Genomic DNA, 15631 nt, shown 5'->3' with positions numbered 1-15631 from the left:
GATCCAGAAGAATTAGATAATGTCTCCTGCTATAAAATGGAGGTCAACAATATTTCATTAGATAATGAGATTCCAGAAGTCTTTGGGAGGAAGAACTGTAGCTACCACATTAGTATTAACTTACATTCCAATCAAAGTTTGTGGAAGCCTAAAGGACAGTCCAAGGGCCCACAGGGAAAGCTCAGTGTAGGTCATCCTAACAAAGCAGTAGCCACAGTGATGGGCATAGGCTTTTTTATTATATCCCCCAACTAGGTCGTTGGGAAAACTGTTCACATACACTGAGTTTTTCATCATCATTATCATAAACTGGTTGTTGAAGGTTAACACTAAGTGTTTTTTTTTTTTTTAATTATATTTTTAATCAGAGAGGAAGGGAGAAGGAGAAAGAGATAGAAACATCAGTGATGAGAGAATCATTGATTGGCTGCCTCCTGCACGCCCCCCACTGGGAATCGAGGCCGCAACCTGGGCATGTACCCTTGACCGGAATCGAACCCGGGATCTTTCAGTCCGCAGGCCGATGCTCTATTCACTGAGCCAAACGGGCTAGGGCTAACACTAAGCATTTTTTAATGCAAGTGGCTTTGGACAGGGTGTGTTTGCCTGTGTTTTATATTTACCAGTGATTGTTTTAGTTCTGATTACTGAAGGAATATATGTTTATTAGTCTACTAGAGGCCTGATGCACAAAATTCATGTAAGGGACTCAACCCTTGCAGCCCCAGCTTTGTCCGGCTTCGTTTGGAAGGTCGTCTGGAAGGGCTTCCGGAGGACGTCCGGTCTAATTAGCATATTACCCTTTTATTATTATAGACTGTGAAAATATAGAACATTCTAAGAACAGTTAAATGACTCATCATCCTAATCTAGAGAGATAATAGAAAGAAATCTAGAACTGGGAGAAGAGTTGACGTTCCCTGAATGAATTCCTGGAAATGGAGCAGACTGTTTTTAAGACTTTAATAAACGCTGGCAGATTCTTTGCTTAAAAGTTATATCAGTTTATATTCACTCTAAGAAAGTATGAGAATAAAACACTCCTCTTCTTGCCTAATTGGGTATTATCTGTTTTTGTATTTTCTGGCACTAGTTTTTGTAAATTTTTGCAAGAGACACATACTTAAACCAGGACATCTCTCTGGGGAAAGGACCAAGGAAGGAGAAAACTGGCATAAGGGTCTCAGCAGATCCCACCAGGTTTTCTACCTCTGTAATCCTAGGTTAAAACCACTTTATTTTAAGTTCAGGAAATATGGGGCAAAGTAAAAATAATCCTCAGCCTGAATTAGGCCTTGTAGAAATTGTCCTTGCTTGAGCAATAAGCACTCTAACTTGCCTGTTCAGAAAAAGTCTAGGCAAAAGCCAAAAGTTGCTCTCAGAATAAAGTCAGACAGAAACTCCAGACTTCAGTAGTTTCACGTTGATAAGAAACAAAGGATTGGCCTGATCCTCAGTGCTGGCTTTTCTTGGGAGCTCTGATTCTTATCAACTCATCAGTGAAGGCTTGAATTCCACCATTTTAGCCTCCCCTTTCCTTTATATAACTCTCTTCCCTCAGTCTTATTTCAATGATGATTTAAAAAGAATGACAGCGCCCTAACCGGTTTGGCACAGTGGATAGAGCATTGGCCTGTGGCCTGAAGGGTCCCAGGTTTGATTCCTGTCAAGGGCATGTACCTTGGTTGCAGGCACATCCCCAGTAGGAGGTATGCAGGAGGCAGCTGATCGATGTTTCTAACTCTCTATCCCTCTCCCTTCCTCTCTGTAAAAAATCAATAAAATATATTTTAAAAAAAGAATGACAGCATTTTAACATTTAGTTTAAGTTATTCTCCCCTAAATGCAAGAAGGCAGTGAAAAGCCAAGGATGACGTTGAGTACCTGGAATCTTAAATACCTGTCACTAGCTATTAGTTACTGAAGTTCTTTTTTTAGACCTGAGTAAAACTTTGGAATACAGAATATAAATAGAAATTAAATGAAAATAAATGTTAAGCAGAATGTTAGAATTTTTTTTTTTTTGGAAGTGCACAATAAATAGACCAGTAAAGGGACAAGGATATTGAAGGAAGCCACCTAGAATCAGCTCAGAAATGAACAGGATGTTAGAAGAGATGGGCCCTTGTGAGACAATTGCCACCTTAATGATTCTTAGCTGACCAACTTTCTAATCAAGGTTTTTAAATATTTTAGATGGTGAATTATTCAGCAGAAGAGAAAACCCAAATAGAACATAATTAGCTTAATTCGAGTTGCAAAGTATATAGTTTTTACCTCAAAATTTGAGAAATAGCAATTTTTATCTAAGTGCAGTGAATTCTCCCTTGTTGGGGATTGGCCATAATTGTCTCTTATAGCATCACAACTGTATGCTGTACAAAGTTAGCCTTTGTTACAAAGGAACCTGCCTGTTCCTGCTTCTTGTCAGATAATGGTACTAAGTGACATAAGTTACAAGTTCACTACATATCCTATCAGAATAAAATACTAAACCTATGAGCAGGTAGCAAAATATGGGTATTTATATCATTTGCTCACCAAGGACTATAATTAGGCCTTTTGTTTCTTTTTTTTTTTTACCGGTTCTCAGCTAGTTTTATGTTTGCTGCTGGTGTTCGGTTTCAAGTTTTGTTGATTCACAGGATGCAGGCTGGGAGAAATGAAAAGGGGGATAATAAGGATTTGATAGCATAAGTAGAATAAGAGATTAAACTGTTAGTTTAAAAGAAATTCAGACTGAAAGGTGAAAGTAGTTAAAATCTTTAATGCTGTTATTATACTTTTTATATTAAAAATAATAAATTTGGGGACTTCATATGATTCATATTCTGGATATTTTTAGAACCATGATAAAGATTTGGCACTGATCTCAGAATGACTGATTTTCAGGCTTTTGGTAGAAGCTATTTTATTGTCTTGTGAAAATGGAGAAACATCTGGACAGACAGGGCAGAGGACTTGCACAAGGCCATGGTCAGAAAGAGATGTCAGGGTACTGTCTTCCAGCTCCATATTCTACCTGCCAGATCCCCCAAAAGAATAATGTGTGCTTGTAAAAAATATCTATGTCCTTGCTCATTATGTTTGGATGATGACAGTTCCTACAGTGATGATTTTGTGTTCATATGTGACCTTGGGGGCAGGAAGGCCCATTTTTACTTGCAACCTGCATTCATGTAAACCTGTCTCAGTGCAGAGGTTGCTGATGCTTTTAGCCTTGGCCTCACTGTCCATCTCTGGGTGCCATGTGCAAGATGAATCTGCTGTCATACAGGGCTTCCTGGCCATCCACAGTACCTAAGTAGGCAGCAGTTTATCATTATCCTACCTGGACAACCATGACACAAGCTTGCTAAATATAGCATCACTCTTACCAATTAATTCATTGTAACAATGTTTCTAGTAAAGTCTGTAACAGCTACTTCCTCACTATTACGGTTTTCTCAACATGGTCTACCTACAATGCTATAATACAGAGATAAGATTTTTTTTTACATTTTATTTATTTTTTATTTATTTTTTATTTTTTTATTTTTTTATAGGTCGACACTCCAGCTGGGCCACACTTTATTTTTTTGGTGAATCCCCACCTACGGATAGTTTTCCATTTATTTTTATTTATTTATTTATTTATTTTTTATTTTAATAAATCTTTATTCAGATTATTACAATTGTTTCTCCTTTTTCCCCCCATAGCTCCCCTCCACCCAGTTCCCACCCCACCTTCTGCCCTTACCTCCCCCCCACTGTCCTCATCCATAGGTGTATGATTTTTGTCCAGTCTCTTCATGAACCCCCCATACCCCTTTCCCCCTGAGAATTATCAGTCCACTCCCTTTCTATGCCCCTGATTCTATTATATTCACCAGATTATTCTGTTCCTCAGGTGTTAAATTCACTTGATTTTTAGGTTCGCTTGTTGATAGATATGTATTTGTTGTTCATAATTTTTCTCTTTACTTTTTTCTTCTTCCTCTTCTTTAAGAATACCTTTCAGCATTTCATATAATACTGGTTTGGTGGTGATGAACTCCTTCAGCTTTTTCTTATCTGTGAAGCTCTTTATCTGCCCTTCAATTCTGAATGATAGCTTTGCTGGGTAGAGTAATCTTGGTTGTAGGTTCTTGCTATTCATCACATTGAAAATTTCTTGCCACTCCCGTCTGGCCTGCATAGTTTCTGTTGAGAAGTCAGCTGACAGTCGTATGGGTGCTCCCTTGTAGGTAATTAACTGTTTTTCTCTTGCTGCTTTTAATATTCTCTCTTTGTCTTTTGCTCTTGGCATTTTAATTATGATGTGTCTTGGTGTGGTCCTCTTTGGATTCCTTTTGTTTGGGGTTCTGTGGGCTTCCTGGACTTGTAAGTCTATTTCTTTCACCAGGTGGGGGAAGTTTTCGGTCATTATTTCTTCAAATAGGTTTTCAGTATCTTGCTCTCTCTCTTCTTCTGGCACCCCCATAATTCTGATGTTGGTACGCTTGAAGTTGTCCCAGAGTCTTCTTACACTATCTTCAACTTTTTGGATTTTTTTTTTTTGCTTTTTGCTTTTTCAGTTGAGTGTTTTTTGCTTCTTTGTATTTCAATTCTTTGACGTGATTCTTGTGTTCCTCTATTCTGTTTCTGGGTCTCTGTATAATATTTTTTATTTCAGTCAGTGTATGTTTAATTTCTAGTTGGTCCTTTTTCATATCCTCGAGGGTCTCGTTATATTTATTGGCCTTTTCTAGGATATTCTTGAAAAGCCTTATAACCGTGGTTTTGAATTCTATATCCATTCGTTTGTTCTCCTCCATTTCTTTCATTTGTGATCTGATTCTTTGACGCCGCATTTTCACTGCTTCCCATTTTGGTAAGGTAGATTTGTGTGCTAGGTTTCCAATATGGCCCTGTGGGTCTGCCTCCCCAGTTAACCTGAGGTGGACACTCTTGGTGCACCCCTTTGTGGACTGTGTGTACAGCCTTGTTGTAATTAAGTCTTGATTGTTGTTGGTATCACTGGGAAGAATTGACCTCCAGGCCAGTTGGCTGTAAGGATCAGCTGTGTCTATGCTTGGAGAAGTTAGGTGCTGGAGAAAGCCTTATAGGATTAGACTTGCCAAATTGCAATAGCCTCTGTGCTCAGCTTGGATGGGGTGGAGTCTCAGTCTTGGCTTCCCGTCAGCCTTGCCCTTGCGCGCACGTGCGCGCCTTTAAACCTCTGCCTTCCCCGCCTCCCGAGTCTTCGCCCGAGAGTCCAGACTCCCCCCACAAGAGCGTGGGTCCCCAGGGGCTCGCCTGGAACTGGGGTTCACTGCAGTCAGAACTGGGGCTCAGTGCAGTCAGGAGCCTCTGACTCCCTTCTGCTAGGGAAAGCCTGTGGCAACCTCCGCAGCCTTTGTGCGCACTGGCACGCCGCGCCTTCAGACTTCTGCCTTCCCGGCTCCCGAGTCTCCGCCCGAGAGTCCAGACTCCCCCCGTAAGAGCGTGGGTCCCCAGGGGCTCGCCCGGAACTGGGGTTCAGTGCAGTCAGAACTGGGGTTCATTGCGGTCGGGGGCTTCCTTCCCCCTTCTGCCAGAGAAAGTCAGCCAGGCTCTCAGCCGCCCTTCCTCTCTGCGCGCACAAAGACCCTTTGCCGTACCTCCAATTCTCTGTGAGCTTTTCTCTTTCCTTCTAGTTGTAGAATTTTCACTCAGCCAGCTTTCCTGTGGTTCTGGATGGTGTCCGTTCTGTCTTTTAGTCGTAGTTTTGAAATTGTGTGAGGCAGCAGTTTAGGTGCTTACCTATGCCGCCATCTTGGTTTCTCTCCATTTTTCTACATTTTAATTATAAAGGTGATACATACTCATTAAAATTATTAATAATTATTTAATTTTTAAATCAGTATGGAACAGTATGGAGCTAAAATGAGTCTCCCTTATCTTCTGCTTAAAAAACAACAAACAGTTGCTATTAATAGTTTGGTATGTTTCCTCCCACTTTCTATGCACACAGAAATAAGTGTGTGTGTGTGTGTGTGTGTGTATTTAAATATGTATATGTGTGTGTGTATATATATTTATGTAGTTACATAGTTATATATTCAGGTATACCTTCAAAGTATCATTTTAGTGGTTCTTAACTTTTGTATGACACTTTATGTCTTAAAGAATCCAATAAAAGCTCGGATTCTGTTTCCCCAAAAAACACACACACACAAACATGCACATACTCACTGAATTTTTCACTGTATCAGGAGTTTCTAGAATTCCCAGACAGCATTCTGTGACCACCTCTTCCTGCTCCTTATGGAACCAAGGGTAACCTAGGAAATAGCAACACTTTATAATGGATTTGGAGGATGTTATTATTCATAGCAGAAACCTAATGAACCCACATACTGAGGGTGCTCTTAGTTGAATTTTCTGGTCAACAGAGTCTATCACAAAACCTTGAGTTAAAAACTTGACAAAAAGTCTAAGTTCACTTTCCTACGTGACAATCCAGGGATTACTCCGACCTCATCCCTTTGTGCCTGCTGAACTTTCACAACTGCCATCACAGCAGGTACAACATGTTAGTGTAAGTACCTCCTCTCTGCCATCTGTTTCCTCCAAGACTGTGAACTCCTTGAGGGTAGGGAGCTTGGCTCACACATCTTTATCCTTTCTTCTCCCTGTGATTGCACATGTCTCTATCACTGTTCATGAGATGAGCATCAGAGAGAGATGATGATTGAGTTGGGTATTAATCAAATCATGGTTTCCATGTAAGTGGGGGATAAAGGAAGCATCAGATTTGTCTCACAGCTTCTCCACAGGGCCCTAGCTGTGTGACCTCAGTTTAGTTTTCTCATCTGAAAATAGGGATGATAAATCTAATTCACAGGGTAGGTACTACAGATGGAGTAAATAGGATTTAGGAGATAATCTAAAAGACATCTTTTAAAGACCCAAGGGCTCTTCAACTTGGGTTAAGTTCTAGCTCCTTTATTTACTAGTTTGCAACCTTGGGCAACTTATTTAACATCTTTGTGCCTTAGCTTCTTCAGTTGTAAAAAGGTGATAATGCCGTAGTGCATTCCACAGTAGGATACTGGGAAATAAAATGAGTTAACATGTGGGAAATAATATCTGCACGGAGTTAGCCATTTGTAAATGTTTGCTGCTGCTGCTATTATCATCATCATTACTGCTGTTAGGAACTGTCTCCTTAGGAAACTGAAACCAGTAACCATGATGCAGTTTACGAGCAATACAAGTCACTAGCCAAATAGATTGCTAAACGGAATGGTATAAGCCACAATTGCTGAGAGAGTTTCAGCAAAGACAAAGGTCAGAGGGGCAGGAATCATCGGAAAAGGTTTTAAGCCAAAGCTTCTTTCTTCTTCCCCCCTCCAGCTTTTACAAAGAATTTATTCTCCAATTACAATTGACATAAAATATTATACTAGTTTCAAGTGTACAACATAATGATTAGACATTTATATATATTATGAAGTGACTCCCCCCCCCAAAGAATTCTAGTATTCATCTGACACCATACATCATTTTTATAGTATTTTAAGCCAAAGCTTTTAAAATCAGATGAGCTTGTGAAGGATAGAGGGGTATGTCTTTGGATCTGGAGGTAGAAAAGGAACACATTTCCAGAATGAGTGGGGTCACCCTTCTTCATGGAAGGGGCCTTTCTTTTCTCTTGGTGGATGTTTACAAACCCAGATGACATCTGGCTCATCATCTGGGGCTCAAGTCCTTGGTGATGAATTGTTAGGAACAGAGAGCTGGGAAAAGTCGTGTTCCCATGGAAGACAAACAAAGCCAAACATAGCTGGAGTAAGAGAACTTATGAGTGCTAACGGACGTGGAACTGTGCAACTGAACAAACCCCAGTGCTCCCTCCTTCCCTGGGGAGTTGAGGCCAGAAAGTTTCTGTAGCTCCCCTGGCAGAGCTGGGGGCCCGTTCTGGCTTGATTGGGAAGGAAGGTGAGGTTTGCTGTTCTTTCTAAGGTTGCTTACCTGCCTCCTGAAGAGAATCCCTAGAGGCTACAATCTGGAAAGGGAAGGGAGAGTGAGCATACTTTGTCTTGTTAGCCCATGAAATTCATGCTCACATGCTCCAAGCAGTTTGCAGAAAGGAATAAGAACTCTTAAAAAAAAAATTCCCTCCTACTTTTCCTCAAAACAGAGTTCAGTGTAGAAGCCTTAAAGGGTTATTACTCTACACACAACTAACCTTTGCCTAAAGCGTTTATAGTATTAGCTAGCAACCAGTATCATATCAGCCAAAGAAGGGCACAGGAAAGCAGGTGGGCCATGTAACGTTCAGTCTTCTCTGGGGTCCCAGTCTGACCTGGATTGGCTGGCCAAGGTCGGGGCTAGAAGTAAGGTGCCAAATCCTTTGGGCACAGAGGGACCACCTGACTTTGGACCTCATAGACTAAGGCAGTGGTCGGCAAACTCATTAGTCAACAGAGCCAAATATCAACAGTACAATGATTGAAATTTCTTTTGAGAGCCAAATTTTTAAAACTTTAACTTCTTCTAATGCCATTTCTTCAAAATAGACTCGCCCAGACCGTGGTATTTTGTGGAAGAGCCACACTCAAGGGGCCAAAGAGCCACATGTGGCTTGCGAGCCGCAGTTTGCCGACCACAGGACTAAGGAGATGCCTTTTCCCAGATCCCTTATGAGCTTGAAGAAAGCAAATCACTTCGGAAGTTACTGTATGATCCATTAAACCATAGATGTAGCCATTTGATGGATAGTGTAGCCCCACTTCAATATGGTACATAGGGAATTTAGAGAAAAATATTTTTTCCTCACTATCAGGAAGAAGTAAAGTAAAAAACTAAGTAAATAATAAATAACCAGATAATCTGGGTCCAGGAGCATCTAGTGGGAGATTTAACAGACCCGCCCACTTCAAAGCTGATCCTTCTCTTCATCAAAGCTTATGCTTGTAATTTTAATAAATGGGCAAGAATATGCAACAGTTTAACAAAGAGTTCCTTTCCCTCTCCTCTTTTACATAGGGAGCAGTTATTAAAAAGCTGAGGGAATTTGATTCTGAAGGTCCCCTAAAGAGCTGGAGAAATCGCCTCACTGGAGACCTGACCCTGGAAGAATCAACTTGCAGTCCCCATGGGCAAGCAGCCCTCAAATCATTGCCAGAGGGGCGAGACCCAGCAAGTCCCTGTTGTCTTGCATGAGCTCTGGGAGAGAGGTGGTTGCTGAGTAACCATGGAGCCATTCTTTGTAGATCAAAGGCCACACCTAGTTTTGCACCTGGATGTTTAGCCAATTAACTGTGTGCATGGCTTGTTAAGGAGCTGGTTTGATGAGACAAGTAGTGATTAAATTCTTGTCCTTGCCTTTCCTTCTTTTATCTTATCCTTGTTTTGGAGAAGGACTGTGAAGATTGCTGATGACATGTTCCATTTGTCATTCTTGTATTGCCAGGTGCTAAAATACCCAGTTAATTAAAATTAAGCACATGCTTTTAGCTAAGCCAGCGTTTTTGAGAGATTTAAAATGTTCAAATATAAAAAATATCACCACAGTCATAGGAAAAAATCAGAACTTTGTAGGATTTTTTTACTTGCATAGTATTTTTTTTTTTTAATTTAAATGCAGATAAAGAAGGAGAATCTTTATCTTTTCAGTGCTTTTCTGGGGCCATTAAGGGTTTTAATCAGGCCTGATATCCCACAAAGGTTTCAGAGTGTCCTGAGAGAGAAGTGTGGGGCTGCCCCGGACGCCCAGGGCTGCCTTGAGGCCCAGAGTAAGAGGGTGCCTACCATTCCGGGAGCATTTTGGGTGGAAGCTTATGGACATTTCCGTCTTCAAGAGGTTGTTTTGGTTTGGTTTTAACTTGACACAAATAATACATGGATACATTGTCCTTGCGAAGCATTTAAACCTTACAATTAAGGCTAAAGTCCCTTATCACTAATTAGAGGCCCGGTGCACAAATTCATGCCTTAATGGGGTCCCTTGGCCTGGCCTGTGGGATTGGGCCGAAACTGGCTCTCTGATATCCCCTGAGGGGTCCCAGATTTCGAGAGGGCGCAGGCTAGGCTGAGAGACCCCCCGGTGCACGATTTGGGCTGGGGAGGGATGCCGGAGGTTGGCCAGCCCAGGAGGGACCGTAGGAGGGCTCCAGGGCATGTAGGGCCTCTCTCATTCAGTCCTGATCAGACAGATCCCAGCAGCAAGCTAAATTACTGGTTGGAGCGTCTGCCCCCTGGTGGTCAGTGCACATTATAGCGACTGGTCAACTGCCCACTGGTGGCCAGTGCATGTCATAGCTAGCAGTTGAGTGGTCTTAGCAAATCATTAGCATATTATGCTTTGATTGGTTGAACTGACCGGACACTTAGCATATTAGGCTTTTATTTTATAGGATACTGTCCATCCTGGTTTCTGCCTTTTCTTCCCCAGCAGTAACCTCTGTGATTACTTCGAGTGTATCTCTTTCCAGATTTTTAAATTATTTTTACCAACTTGCATATACAGGCAGTCCTCGGGTTACATCGGACTCGATGTTTGTTGTTTTGTGGTTATGTCGCCATCTCCCATTTATTTATAAAAAAAAAAGTTCCATCATTTCGACGTATGTACATACTATGTGCTTTATGTTTTTTATTATTTATTTACCACAAGTAAAGGTCAGGAATTGTTATCTTTCTTTTAAATATTTTTTACTGTTTCACTTCATTACTGCTGTGTATGTGCTCCATGTGAGTGACGTAGGTACTTATGTAGGTGGGTTCCTACTTATGGCAAAAATCACGTTACATCACGCTGTAGGAATGGATCTCCGACGTAACCTGAGGACTGTATGCCCATATTTATTGTATTGTTTTAGGTACTCCTGTAACGTATGTACAATCCTATTGTATTTTTCTGCAAATTGCTTTTCTGCTTAACATGTCTTGAGATTTTTCCAAATTAGTACTGCAGAGACCAAAAGCCCACCAAACTGGTATAGAGAATACTTTAGAGTGGAAATATCTGAGCTATAGAAGATACTAAAAGAAATCTCATCTGAATGTTCCTCATCTGATAAGAACAGGACTTTACTAGCTGGTGGCTAGCACTCTCTCCCCTCACCCCTCATGTCTCAGTCAGGGAACACAGACCTGAAGCACTGGGACATTCCACAAAAACTGAGGAAGCAGGAATCACCAGAACCTTCTGTCCTATGATTTCCCAATCTCCCTCCCTTCCCCCACCACTTTATTATAGGTTGGTCCTGCATGGGTAATATTTTTTTTCCTGTTAATATGTGTATTGTCAGTTATTTTCCCAGTCACACCTAAATAGGTAAAGAAATTTTTCCTTCCATCAGTGTGTATATATAATTTTTTTTTCATTTCTTTCAACTGCTGCATAGTATTCCAGGCACATAATCTAGGTGTGTGTTTTTTTTTTTTAATTCCCTATCAATGGATTTTTTAGGTTGTTTCCAGTTTTTCCTCATTGCAAACAATGCTGCAATGAACATCCTTGCACATGCCTCCCTGTATACATGTGCAAATATATCTTAGGAAACAGGAATTGCTCTATCTTGAGTTATGTACTTTTTTAGATTCTAGACTCTGACAAATACACTATAGGGTGTGATAAATGTTTAATAACCAGTCTTCAAATAAAGGGGTTAGGGGCTGATTTGTGGCATTTGTCCATTTCCATTGTGAAATCAGCCTCACCATTGTTGATTTCAAACTACTAATGTGACCTTACTAAAATAAACTAGGAGTTGAAAAAAGATACACAGAACTGGCTCTTGAAAGCTGATATGAACTGGCTCCAGCACAGAGCCCAGAATCCTTTAAATTCAGGATGCAAATAGATATTGGCAAATAGCCCTCTAAGGTAGCCCAGCCAACTTATACTCTTCACAGTGTATGAAAGTATCTTGATAGTATACCTTTTAGCTAATGTAATTAGTAAAAAATGGTATCTCCTTTTGCCTAGCATTTTCCCAATCATCAGTTAGGTTGAGCATCTTTTCATTGTCAGCCAGGGCTCATTCATGTTTTTGCATTTATCAGTAGTTTGTTCCTTTTTATTGATGTATGGTATCCAACTGTGTGGATGTACCACATTTTATTTGTACCACATTTGTCAGTGGAAGGACATTTGGGTTGTTTACAGTGTTAGGCAATTATGAATAAAACTACATTAAACTTTTGTATATGGAATTTTGTGTGAACACAAATTTTCACTTCTCTTGAGTAAATATTGAGGAGGGCATATTTAATTGTATAAGAAACTGTGACACTTTTCCAAAGTAGTGATACTGTTTTCCATTCCCATCAGCAATATATGAGAGTTCCAGTCTTCTACATTTTCACCAACACTTGATATTATCAGTTTTTCTGATTATAGTAATTTTAATGTATGCGTAGTGGTATCTCATTGTGATTTTAATTTGCATTTCCATAATGACTTATGTTCAGCATCTTTCCACATGCTTATTTGCCATGTATATACCTTTATAAATTACTTGTTTTCTTATTATTGAGTTTTGTGGGTTATTTGAATATTTTGGATACAAGTCTTTTATCAGATGTATTTTTAAAATATTTTCATGCAGTCTGTGGCTTGTCTTTCATTTTTTTTTAACAGTGCTTTTCAAGGAGCAGAAGCTTGTAATTTTAATGAAATCCAGTTTGTTTCCAGAATGGCAGTGTAAGGAGCTCAACAGACTTCCTCAGCAAACAATTTAGTGAAAATTATTTTTTTAAATGTCTCTGGGAATTGTCCTAAGAGCATACTGCAAACGAAGAAACATTCACTCAAACTGGAAACAACCCAAATGTCCTTCACTCAAGAAAATCTACTATATCACTGGAAGATAGTGCTCCTTCCCAGAGCTCCCCATTTGGGATCATGGCTTAACCCCAGGAGGGGCAGGCTGCCAGTGTTCAGTTGCAAAAGCTCTGTAGCAGGGAGGACCAGGTCTCCCTTCTTCTACTCAGCCTTCATTCATAGAAAGTGAATCACTCCTACGTTGCTGGAGTGAATGTAAAATGGTACAGCCACTTTGGAAATCAGTTTGGCAGTTTCTTAAAAACCTAATCATGCAACTACCATACAATCCAGCAATTGCAATCCTGGGCATTTATCCAAGAGAAATGAAGACATATGTTTAAATCAAAACCTGAATACATATGTTTATAGCAGCTTTATTTGTAATAGCTCAAATCTGGAAACAACCCAAATGTCCTTCAATAGGTGAATGTTTAAACAAACTGGTACATCCATATGATGGGATACTCTTCAGGAATAAAAAGAAACAAACTATTGATCATGCCAGCAACCTGGCTGAATATAGAGAATTTTGCTAAGTGGGGGAAAACCAGTCCCAAAAGGTTATATACTGTATTATTTCATTCATATAATCTTGAAATGACAAAATTACAGAAGTGAAGAACAGATTACTGGTTAGCAGGGGTAACTAGGGGTGGGGGGTGGGAAGTAGGTGTGGCTATAAAAGGGCACTGGAGGGATCCTTGCTGTGATGGGAAATTTCTGTATCTTCTCTGTCTCAATATCAGTATCCTGGTTGTGATATTGTACTATAGGGAATGTTACAAAATGTTACCATGGGGAATACTGAGTAAAGGATACATAGATGTTCTCTATATTATTTCTTAAATCTATATGTAAAGCTACAATTACCTAACAATTAAAAGCTTAATTTAAAAAAAATTGTGAAGGACCTGGCCAGTATGGCTCAGTTGGTTGAACGTCATCTCATGCACTGAAGGGTTGCTGGTTGGTATCTGGGTTGGGCGCATGCCCTAGTTGCAGGTCAATCCCTGGCAGTGCATGTGGGAGGCAGCCAATCACTGTTTCTCTCTCACATTGTTGTTTCTGTCTCTCTCTCTCTCTCCCTTCTTCCCTCCCTCCCTCCTTCTCCCTTCCTCTCTCCCTCAAATCAATAAAAACATATTTTTAAAAATAGATCTGATTTTAAAAATTGGAAAGGATTGGAGTAGAAATTTGTCCAAATAAGACATACAGATAGCTAATAAACACATGGAAAGATGCTTAACATCACAAATCACTATGGAAATGCAAATCAAAACCACAATGAAATAGGAAAGCTATAACAAAAGCCAGACAGTAGCAAGTGTTGGGAGGATGTAGAGAAATTGGAGTCCTTACACTTTGCTGGTGGGAATATAAAATGGTGCGATTGCTTTCAAAAACAGTTTGGCAGTTCTTCAAAATAATAATCAGAGTTACCATAGGACCCAGTAATTCTATTCCTAGGTATATACCCAAGATAAATGAAAATATACATTCAGCAAAAACTTTTTCAGCAATAAAAAGGAATAACAATACATACCACAAAATGAATGAACCTGAAAACGTTCTAAATAAGCCAGTCACAAAAGACCACACATTACATTTACAATTGTATTTGTATGAAATGTCCAGAATAGGCAAATCTCAAGACAAAGTAGTTTAGTAGTTGCTAGGGGAAACCTGTGTGACTGCTAATAGGTATAGGATTTCTTTGGGAGAGAATGAAAACGTCCAAAATCAAATTGTGGTGATGGTTGCAGAACCCTGTGAATTTACTAAAGAACACTGACTTTTACCTTTTATCTGGGTAAGTAGCTGGTATATGAATTATATCTCAATAAAGACTTTAAAAAAAGAGAGTCAAGCTTGAATCCAAGCTATCTCTTCCTTTTGTATTTTTTAAAATCTTTATTCAGAAAACATTTCAAATCAAGTTCACAGAAAGTTGTAAGGTTCCCCAATTACTGACAATTAGGCCTATTTTTTTTCCTGATTAATCCTCACCCGAGATATTTTTTCATTGATATTTTTAAAAATTTTTTTTATTGATTTTAGAGAGGAAGGGAGATGGAGATAGAAACACCAATGATGAGAGAGAATCATTGATGGGCTGCCTCCTGCACACCCCCTATGGGGGATCGAGCCCGCAACCCAGGCATGTGCCCTTGACTGGAATCGAACCTGCGACTCTTCAGTCTGCAGGCCAACACTCTATCCACTGAGCCAAACCAGCTAGGGCTTCATTAATTTTTTTTTTTAGAGAGAGTGGAAGGGAGAAGGAGAGACAGAGAGAAACATTGATGTGAGAGAGACACATCAATTGGTTGTGTCCTGCATGCACCCTGACCGGGGCCGGGAACCTGCAACCAAGGACATGCACTTGACTGGAGTTGAACCTGGGATCCTTAGGTCTGTGAGCCGATGCTCTATCCACGGAGCCAAACCAGCTAAGGATGGCCTATTTTTAAGGTTAAATTCCATCAGCTTTGGTGTGATGTATTCATTGGCTTTTTTTGTAGGTCTGGATTTCATATTGTATTGCTAACTCTGCCCCAGCAGTTCTCAGTCCACACATTTGGCAATGTTTGGAGACCTTTGGGGAGTGGCTGCTATGGGCATCCACATTCTACATCGCACAGGGAAACACTCCCAACAAAAACTTACCTGGCCAAAATGCTAATAGTGCCAATGCTGAGAAACTTGCCATACTCTGTTAGTGTATTTATCAAAACAGAGAAATATTATAGTCTGGTTAAACAGGATGAAGATGTTAAAAAATATATTTTTAAATTGATTTCAGAGAGGAAGGGAGAGAGAGATAGAAACATCAATGATGAGAGAGAATCA

General features: G+C 40.0%; 1 protein-coding gene across 1 annotated transcript in view; it reads left to right on the top strand.

The window, feature by feature from the left end:
* The window catches only part of COMMD1 (copper metabolism domain containing 1), a 194538-nt gene that overhangs the window by 115258 nt on the left and 63649 nt on the right, over window positions 1–15631 (top strand). The gene's annotated exons all lie outside the window — the stretch shown is intronic.

The sequence above is a fragment of the Plecotus auritus genome (assembly GCF_963455305.1).
Source record: "Plecotus auritus genome assembly, chromosome: 8".
Taxonomy (NCBI): Eukaryota; Metazoa; Chordata; class Mammalia; order Chiroptera; family Vespertilionidae; genus Plecotus; species Plecotus auritus.
The sequence above is the reverse complement of the archived record's forward strand: the minus strand, read 5'-3'. Positions and strand labels throughout refer to the sequence as shown.